This window comes from Amblyraja radiata, chromosome 49 (genome assembly GCF_010909765.2).
Source record: "Amblyraja radiata isolate CabotCenter1 chromosome 49, sAmbRad1.1.pri, whole genome shotgun sequence".
NCBI lineage: Eukaryota > Metazoa > Chordata > Chondrichthyes > Rajiformes > Rajidae > Amblyraja > Amblyraja radiata.
The window spans coordinates 358,523-369,324 of NC_046004.1; positions in this window are offsets into that span (position 1 = coordinate 358,523).

Here is a 10,802-nt window from a genome sequence, read left to right on the forward strand (position 1 = left end):
TACCTTGTATAAATACTGCCATTCTACTTGATCAAATGCCTTCTCTGCATCCAGCGTGACAACTGAAATATCTTCATTGTCCTCATTATGAGAGTACATTATATTGAAAAGCCTTCTCAAATTATTAAATGATTGTCTTTTGGGTATAAATCCCGTTTGATCCGTATTTATTTAATTGTTAATATAATTATTTAGCCTTCTAGCTAGAATCTTTGCTAAAATGTTCTGATCCGTATTTAGTAGTGAAATAGCTCTATAAGAACCCGGTTCATCTAAATCTTAGGCTGAAGAAGGGTTTCGGCCCGAAACGTCGCCTATTTCCTTCGCTCCATAGATGCTGCTGCACCCGCTGAGTTTCCCCAGCAATTTTGTGTACCTTCATCTAAATATTTATCTTTTTTTGGTATAAGTGTTATTGTTGCTTCTGCTAGGGTTTCTGGTAGTTTATTTTCAGTATAAGCCTGCGTGTATAAATTGAATAATCTTGGTACAATTGACTCCTGAAATCTTTTATAAAATTCATTACTAAAACCGTCTGGTCCTGGGGTCTTCCCATTTTTCAGTGAGTTTATTATTTGTTTTATTTCTTCATTAGTAATCCGTGCTCCTAATTGCTCTTGTTCTAAACTATCCAATTTTGGGAGCTTGCAATTATCTAAAAAATTTGTAATTTTACTTACATCTTTATTTATTTTAGATGTATATAAATTGTGATAAAATTGGGCAAACCTCTTATTAATATCCTTAGGCAGTGTTAAAAACTCACCCTTATCCGATTTAATTTTAGTAATAGTTTTTTCCTTTTCTCGTTGCTTCAGTTGCCTCGCAAGTAGTTTATGTGGCTTATCCCCAAATTCGAAGTGTGCTTGTTTTGTAATTTGGAATAATCTTATTACTCTAGCCGATAGTATTCTATTGACTTTATATTTCAATAAAGTTATCTTATTATGTTTATTTATGGTTGGGTCAGTTGCATTGTCCAGTTCTAGTAGTTTTATTTTCTGTTCTATCCGCTGAAGTTCTCTTTTATTTTCCTTATTTTGAAAACTTTGGTAAGAAATTATGACACCGCGAATATATGCCTTGAAGGTTTCCCATAATAGCGGAAGATATGTGGGACGAAAGTTTACAACAAATACATCAATGTTCATTAAATGCCAGACATACTTTAATACAATTCAAGGTCTTACATATCACCATATAACCATATAACAATTACAGCACGGAAACAGGCCATCTCGGCCCTACAAGTCCGTGCCGAACTTTTTTCCCTTAGTCCCACCTGCCTGCACTCATACCATAACCCTCCATTCCCTTCTCATCCATATGCCTATCCAATTTATTTTTAAATGATACCAATGAACCTGCCGCCACCACTTCCACTGGAAGCTCATTCCACATCGCTACCACTCTCTGAGTAAAGAAGTTCCCCCTCATGTTACCCCTAAACTTCTGTCCCTTAATTCTGAAGTCATGTCCTCTTGTTTGAATCTTCCCTATTCTCAAAGGGAAAAGCTTGATCACGTCAACTCTGTCTATCCCTCTCATCATTTTAAAGACCTCTATCAAGTCCCCCCTTAACCTTCTGCGCTCCAGAGAATAAAGACCTAATTTATTCAACCTATCTCTGTAACTTAGTTGTTGAAACCCAGGCAACATTCTAGTAAATCTCCTCTGTACTCTCTCTATTTTGTTGACATCCTTCCTATAATTGGGCGACCAAAATTGTACACCATACTCCAGATTTGGTCTCACCAATGCCTTGTACAATTTTAACATTACATCCCAGCTTCTATACTCAATGCTCTGATTTATAAAGGCTAGCATACCAAAAGCTTTCTTTACCACCCTATCTATATGAGATTCCACCTTCAAGGAACTATGCACGGTTATTCCCCCCCTTTCCCTCTGTTCAACTGTATTCTTCAATTCCCTACCATTTATCATGTACGTCCTATTTTGATTTGTCCTGCCAAGGTGTAACACCTCACATTTATCAGCATTAAACTCCATCTGCCATCTTTCAACCCATTTTTCCAAATGGCCTAAATCACTCTGTAGACTTTGGAAATCCTCTTCATTATCCACAACACCCCCTATCTTGGTATCATCTGCATACTTACTAATCCAATTTACCACCCCTTCATCCAGATCATTGATGTACATGACAAACAACAAAGGACCCAACACAGATCCCTGAGGCACCCCACTAGTCACCTGCCTCCAACCCGACAAACAGCCATCCACCATTACCCTCTGGCTTCTCCCATTGAAATCTCCCACAATCACTACCTTGTGCTTACTACTAATCTCTGCTATCTCCTTACATATTTGCTCTTCCAATTCTCGTTCCCCATTTGGCGGTCTATAATACACCCCTATAAGTGTTGCTACACCTTTCCCACTTCTCAGTTCCACCCAAATAGCCTCCCTAGATGAGCCCTCCAATCTATCCTGCCAAAGCACTGCTGTAATATCTTCCCTGACTAGCAATGCAACACCTCCACCTCTTGCCCCTCCAATTCTATCACACCTGATCGCCACAACATCATACATAGACTACACTACTCTAAAATAAAACTAAATAGAATCTTCCCACAAATCTCTCCTATTTGTGATAAATGTCTACATCTAGAGGCTAATATAACACATACGTTTGCAAACTGTATAAAACTTAAACATTTCTGGACTGATATCTTTGAAATAACTTCAGAAGTTATTAATACAAAACTGGACCCAGACACAAAATTAATAATACTTGGAATATCAGAACAAAGCTTAACACTCACAACAAACCAAAGAAATGTCCTCAACCACAGTATAATAACCGGAAAAAAAATTAATATTAACATTTTGGAAAGGCCCTACAACCCCCACAATTAAAATGTGGATTACGGAAATGTCGGAGACCCTATACTTAGAAAGAATTAGACTTGTCTTAATGGACAAACAAGATATTTTCCATAAAATTTGGGCTCCATTCATTAACTATCTGAAGGTCTAGATTGGCACAGCACGAGGACCCAACTGAAACTTGAACTCAGGACCAGATGAAAAGCTATACTTTATAACCTACGAACCTATCTCCATTGACGTATTACAGGTAACCCATTCCACCTCCCTTGTTTTTCTGTTGTGTTTTTTTTTCTTTTTTCTTTGTAACTTTCTACCCTCTCTTTCTCCCTCTTTCTATAAAAAATAAAAACACTAGAAGCAGAAGTAATTGATAATGGAAAATTTTAATAATGTATATTAAATTAAATGATAATTTTTTTTTACTATAATATGTAACTACATTTTATAATATGTCTACTTCTAATAAATAAATATTAAAAAAAAAATAATAATAATAATTATGACGCCTTGAAGGTTTCCCATAATAGCGGTGCAGAAATACCCGGGGTGTCATTTATTTCGAAAAAAAGTTTTATTTGTTCTTTTATATACTCATAACCCTGCGGGTTATTTAATATATGTACATTGAATCTCCAAAAAGGTTTTATACTCGGCATTCCCTCAATTTTAAGTATAAAAGTCAATGGTGAATGATCAGAAATAATACTATTATGATATGATGGTTTATTCGTATACGGGATTAATTTTGTGTCCAATAAAAATAGTCAATTCGCGAATAAGTTTTGTGAACTGATGAATAAAATGAGTATTCCCTACCACTTGGATTTGCTATTCTCCAAATATCAGCTATGTTATTATTTTTTATATAAGTATTTAAAAATCACATGTCTTAGTTTTAACAAGACGCTTCCCTAGCTTTATTGATTTATCTAAGTATGGATCTATAACACAGTTAAAATCTCCCCCCATTATTATATTTTGATAATTATGCTCTGCGATTAAATCTATTATTTTCCTAAAAAATTGTGGGTTATCAAAATTAGGCGCGTAAATATTTATCATAGTTAATGGTGTATTGTAAATTTCTCCCGTGACTATAACATATCTTCCCTCTTTATCAGATATAGATTTCTTTAATTTAAAAGGTATACCCTTCCGAATTATAATAGCCGTGCCTCTTGCTTTAGAGGTGAATGAGGAGTAATAGGTTTGACCTATCCAATTTGCCCTTAATCTGATCTGAGTTTGTTGTTTCAGATGTGTCTCTTGTAGGAAAGCAATATCCATATTTAATGATTTTAATTGTGCCAGAATTTTACCCCTCTTAATTGGCTCATTCGCACCTCTGATGTTCCAACTACAGAAGGTGAGACCTCCGATATTTATTCGACTATTATCTTGCATTGGCTATTATTACCAGACTATATGATTCATGTGATGCAGCCAAGTACCTCGGAATCCCGAATCCAGAGTTGTCCTTCATAATTTCTACAGTAGTTTTACATCTCCTGACACTATTAAACATAATTAAGGGAAAGAGAAAAATATAAAATAAAGTGTACATAAAAATGATTAAGTCATACAACACATAATTGTGAATAAACAAAAAAAGTGAATGTAATTTATCAAAAAAGCGATAAATTACAAAAAAGCCACCTAAGGTAGCTAGGTTTGTTTTTAAATTGACCTCCGTCGATGAGATTATGCACTGGGCAATTGTATATGTTTCTATAAGACATCCCTTCATCCTTCTAAACTCCAGTGAATACAAGCCTAGTCTTTTCAATCTTTCCTCATATGACAATCCCGCCATCCAGGGATCAATCTCGTTAACCTACGCTGCACTGCTTCAATCACAAGGATGTCCTTCCTCAACTGGGAATTGTTATTTGCTTCAATGGTGCCAATCTGGCCTTTCCAATTAAGAATTCTACATGCTCTTCATTGATATAATTTCCCAGTCTTAGATATGAAACTGTACCGTAGCCACTTTCACCTGCGTCTGCAGCTGTGTATATCTGATTCAACCAAAGTTTGTAGGCTTCATGCACCGGTCCACTTTGAATTCTGAGATCTTGTTAAGATCTGTTAATCATTCTGTCCATCGCTGAGGGGTGGTTTGCGTTATACTCTCAACCCATCCAAGTTTTTCCTTACAAAGATCCTAAAAAATCAACTTGGCTGACAGTGTAAACAGTGTAAGAAATCCCAAAGGGTCCTAACACGGAACCAATCACGGAGAGGATAGCCCTTCTAGGACATGGTCGCTCTTGAATTGAGATTCTGAACTTGAACACATCTGTTTCGACACACCAGTACAGTCCAGTGCCCTTTCTATTTGCAGATTGTCTTTGTCCAAATCCAACACCCTGTCCTCCTTGGCTCTGTCATCTAGTGGAATGTTTTCCAATTCAACACGGATGTTGCTGATCCACTTGGATGGCATGAATCATCCCTTATTACAAAGAGGTCAGATGTTTCACCATTTGAGTTGCTCGCTCTTCCGTACATATGGATTTTAAACAATCATCACATAGAAATTATTCTTTACTGTGTTTTGTTACTATTTCTGGATAGTGAGCCCGGCTTCTATAGGGACTTGTTGAGAGTATGGAACATGGTTGTCTTCGACCGCCACCCCCCCCCCCCCCCCGGGACGTGTGGAGTACTTGCGGCTGAACACACCCTGCACTTCCAAGCCCTGGTCCACCGTCCAGACACCAAGTGGCAGTCGGTGTTGCCTTCTGGTCGCGAGGGGGGGGGGGGCTTTCTGTTGTGCTAGTATGGGTGTGGCGGGCCGAAGGTACTGGTTTCCAGACGGCTAGTATAGACATTGTGGGCCGAATGGATTCTTGGGCTGGCATCCAACTGTTGTAACGATTTTAAAAGCCAAGCCAAGGCAAACAATTGGGCTGCAGCCACCTGACAACCAAAATTCATTTTGTGAACACAGACCTTTTAAAAAGGCGAGGCAAACAATTGGGCTGCAGCCACTTAGTGCCGCATCGAGGGGACTCACCATGGAATAGACGTGCATTCAGTGTTATTCGCAGCTCAGAGAGCCGTGAATCTCCCGCTTCCTGGGTCTGGCAGCGACTGAGTGAGGCACTACACTTCCGGGTTTTAGAGTCCCTCCCCCTGCCGCCAGCGGGGGCAGCAGAGAGAATGGGGATTTTTTAAAACATTAATATCTCTCTGATTTTTCATCAACGGGGAAAATCCTCTGGGCCCGGAAGGCGGAGGGGGGCTCTGAGCGAGGTGGCCAAAAATGACGGCAGTTGGTGGTGGCGTTCTCTCGAAAATTACAGCACAGTGGGCCAAAAGCAGTCAAGATCAGACTTTTAGTAATATAGATTATGGTGGTAGGTTCTGTTTTGTTTCATTGTATAAGAAATACTATTTTAATATTTGAATAAATATTTTTGATTTAAAAAAAGCTAGTTACCTCTGTGCTTCCCTCTGCAATTGGATCCTCGACTTCCTCATCCACAGACCACTGTCTGTTCGAATTGGCAGAAACACTTCATCCTCAGTAATAATCAGTCCGGGAGCACCTCAAGGCTGCGTGCTCATCCCCCGCTCTACTCACTCTATACTCATGACTGTGTAGCCGGACATAATGCTACCTCCATCATCAAGTTCGCCGACGACACCACGTTGTGGGTGAATTACAGATAGTGATGAGTCAGAGTATAGAAGTGAGATCGACTGATTGACCAAATGGTGCCAGCGCAACAACCTGGCTCTCAACATCAGTAAAACTAAAGAACTGATTGTGGACTGGAAGAGGAAGAATGAGGACCCACAATCCGGTTTATATCAAAAGGACGATGATAGCGAGGGTCAAAAACTTCAAATTCCTGGGCGTGCATATTTCCGACGATCTTTCCTGGACCCAGCACACTGATAGAAACATAGAAACATAGAAATTAGGTGCAGGAGTAGGCCATTCGGCCCTTCGAGCCTGCACCGCCATTCAATATGATCATGGCTGATCATCCAACTCAGTATCCCGCACCTGCCTTCTCTCCATACCCTCTGATCCCCTTAGCCACAAGGGCCACATCTAACTCCCTCTTAAATATAGCCAATGAACTGGCCTCGACTACCCTCTGTGGCAGGGAGTTCCAGAGATTCACCACTCTCTGTGTGAAAAAAGTTCTTCTCATCTCGGTTTTAAAGGATTTCCCCCTTATCCTTAAGCTGTGACCCCTTGTCCTGGACTTCCCCAACATCGGGAGCAATTTTCCTGCATCTAGCCTGTCCAACCCCTTAAGAATTTTGTAAGTTTCTATAAGATCCCCTCTCAATCTCCTAAATTCTAGAGAGTATAAACCAAGTCTATCCCGTCTTTCTTCATAAGACAGTCCTGACATCCCAGGAATCAGCCTGGCGAACCTTCTCTGCACTCCCTCTATGGCAATAATGTCCTTCCTCGGATTTGGAGACCAAACTGTATGCAATACTGCAGGTGTGGTCTCACTAAGACCCTGTACAACTGCAGTAGAACCTCCCTGCTCCTATACTCAAATCCTTTTGCTATGAAAGCTAACATACCATTCGCTTTCTTCACTGCCTGCTGCACCTGCATGCCCACTTTCAATGACTGGTGTACCATGACACCCAGGTCTCGCTGCATCTCCCCTTTTCCTAGTCGGCCACCATTTAGATAATAGTCTGCTTTCTTGTTTTTGCCATCAAAATGGATAACCTCACATTTATCCACATTATACTGCATCTGCCAAACATTTGCCCACTCACCCAGCCTATCCAAGTCACCTTGCAGTCTCCTAGCATCCTCCTCACAGCTAACACTGCCCCCCAGCTTAGTGTCATCCGCAAACTTGGAGGTATTGCCTTCAATTCCCTTATCCAGATCATTAATATATATTGTAAATAGCTGGGGTCCCAGCACTGAGCCTTGCGGTACCCCACTAGTCACTGCCTGCCATTGTGAAAAGGACCTTGTGATGCAATTATAAAGAAAGCACATCAGCATCTCTGCTTCCTAAGATATCGGAGATTTGGGATGTCAAAAGGGATTCTCTTGAACTTCTTCAGGTGCACGGTAGAGAGCATACTGATTGGCTGCATCGTGGCCTGATTCAGCAAATTTAAACATCATCTATATTACTAAAACTAAGATCTTGACCGCTTTCGACTTTCTGTCTCGTGATTTCCGAGAGAACGCCACCTCGCTTAGAGTCCCGCTCTGCCAGATTGGACCGGAGGATTTTTCCCATCGATGAAAAATCTGAGATTTATTGATGCCATTCTCTCTGCTGCCCCTGCTGGCGGCAAGGGGGAGGGACTATAAAACCTGGAAGTGTCGTGCCTCACTCAGTCTCTGCGAGACGGAGGAAGCGAGAGGGTCACGGCTCTCTGAGCTGCGAATAACACTGAACGCACGTCTACTCCACGGTGAGTCCCCTCGATGTGGTTGTAAAGTGTTTGCCAAATTGTCTTGGCTTTTAAAGACTTTTCAGAAAATGTGTTGGTTGCTTGCAAAGTGTTTGCCAAATTGGCTTTGCTTTAAAAGACTCTTCAGAAAATGTGCTTGCTGCTTGCAAAGTGTTTGCCAAATTGGCTTGGCTTTTACAGACTCTTCAGAAAATGTGTATGTTGTTTCCAAAGTGTTTGCCAAATTGGCTTGGCTTTTAAAGACTCTTCAGAAAATGTGTGTGTTGTTTGCAAAGTGTTTGCCAAATTGGCTTGGCTTTTAAAATGCTTGCAACAGTTTTCGGATGAATAAAACGTGAATAAACATTTTATTAGATCAGGACTGTGTTTAATTGCAAAATTGGCACTCATTCCATGATTTCCGCTTAGTTGCAAGATGGCGCCAAAGACGTAATTTCCGGTTAGCAGCATGCTGTCGCTGAGTGCATCATTTCCGAGACGTCAAGTAGCGAGACGTCAAGATGGTGCCGAGTGCAGACACCGTTGAATAATTCAAGAGAGCTGACTCCTCTCTCTATGGTGAGTGTGTTTGTTGGACGTTATTTAAAGCATGTTTTTGCTTCAGCAGCAGCAGCCTCTACAGCAGGCTTTAAACATTTGAATCATTCGGTTCACACACTGTATGGTCACCACGTTCTGAAGTTACTTGGCACTTTTGTATTGGGTGTGGGTCTGTGTGTGTGTCTGTGTGTTTGTGTGTGGCTGAGAGTCTGTGTGTATGTGTGTGTATGTGTGTCTGAGAGTCTGTGTGTGTGTGTCTGAGAGTCTGTGTGGGTGTGTCTGAGAGTCTGTGTGTGTGTATAGGGGTTGCATGTAAAGGTCACCGGGTTAAAGGGCATGATGCACGGAGCCGCCCAATCCATCTGGAGGACATCGCAGGTTCCGGTACATGTTGTTAATACACGAAACGCGTCCTTTCCTACCTGTTAAAAACTACCAAAATGGTGAATTTTTGCGCTGTAAATAATTGTGGAAGTCGGGGTAACCTTGAGAGACATCTATCCTACTTCAGAATTCCAAAAGTGAAGAGAAATGAAGGTAAAGAGAAGTGAGAGCTGAAGGGACAACAGCTAAAGTACTGTGCAGATATCGAGAATGAAAACATTAGGAATTATTGCGTTTGCTCATTGCATTTCATCAACACTAAGGCATTATTTGTGTTTTTCTTGATTCCTTTGGTATCTAAAAAGTTTCAGAAGTGATAAATCTGGCTGTAAATTTTTTAAATCGCCCATGGTTCTGAAGTGGGTTTTTACATGCAAAAAGAAAACGCTTCTGAAGCTAAATATATCATGAGTCTAGTCTAGAGTAACTATTAAAATTCTGTGGCCCAGCCGCCCCCCCTCGGAGTCTGGATTCAAACGCTTGTTCTTTTTGTTGACGCACGCACCCGCTGCCCGCTCGCTTCCTCCTCTCCCCCCTCCTCCTACTCTTCCTCCCCTCTTTCCCCCGACCACTCCGCCCCCCCCAAATGTTCATCCCCGCTGATAACCGTTCCCGTCGCTGTTAACCGCTCTTAACCTCACAGCGATGGGAAAGTGGCCCTGTCGTCGCTCAACATCGCGCCTGACTCCAACAGACCCAGCCCCGCCCACAGCCCAACGGTTAAAAACGAAGTCCGTTCGAGCTTCGGTTCGGTGGCCGTTACCATCGCGCGGGTGGACAGCATGATGGGAAAGTGGCTCTTCCTCTTGGACAGGCCGTCCGTGGAGACCTGCTATTCCTCCGTTGATCGCAGGGACACGGGGAATCGTGACGCCTTTTCTTACAATTACAATTCAATACAATACAATACAATACAGTACAATACAATTCAATTTATTGTCATTTGGACCCCTTGAGGTCCAAACGAAATGTCGTTTCTGCAGCCATACATTATAAACAAATAGACCCAAGACACAACATAATTTACATAAACATCCATCACATTGCTGTGATGGAAGGCCAAAAAAACTTATCTCTCCACTGCACTCCCCCCCCCCCCCCCCCCATGTCAGAGTCAAAGTCAAAGCCCCCGGCGGGCGATGGCGAATTGTCCCGCGGCCATTAAAGCCACGCCGGGTGATGCAAGGCCGCGCACCGGGTCTTGTTGTTAGAGCCCCCGGCGTGCGCTCGCAGTCCCGCAGCCATTCCAAGCCGCGCGGGGCGATGGTGTAAGGCCCCGCTCCAGGAGCTCTTCAACCCCGCAAGTCGGGCGGGAGAAGTCGCCGTTGCGGAAGCCCCGAAAAGCGGTCTCCCTCCAGGGACCCGCGGGCTCCCGGTGCCGTCGTCCGCCAGACCCGCAGTTGCAGTCACCGACACTCCGGGGGTCGGGCCGCAGCAGCGTCCACCACAGCTCCACCCGCTCTGGACTCGGCCAGCTCCGCGACGGTGAGGTGAGTAGTCGGCACCACAGCTCCCGGTCTTCCTGTTGGAGGCCGCTCCTCGTTGCAGCCCCAACGACAACGGAGACCCGAGAAAGAAAAGGTCGGGTCTCCCGTGCAGAG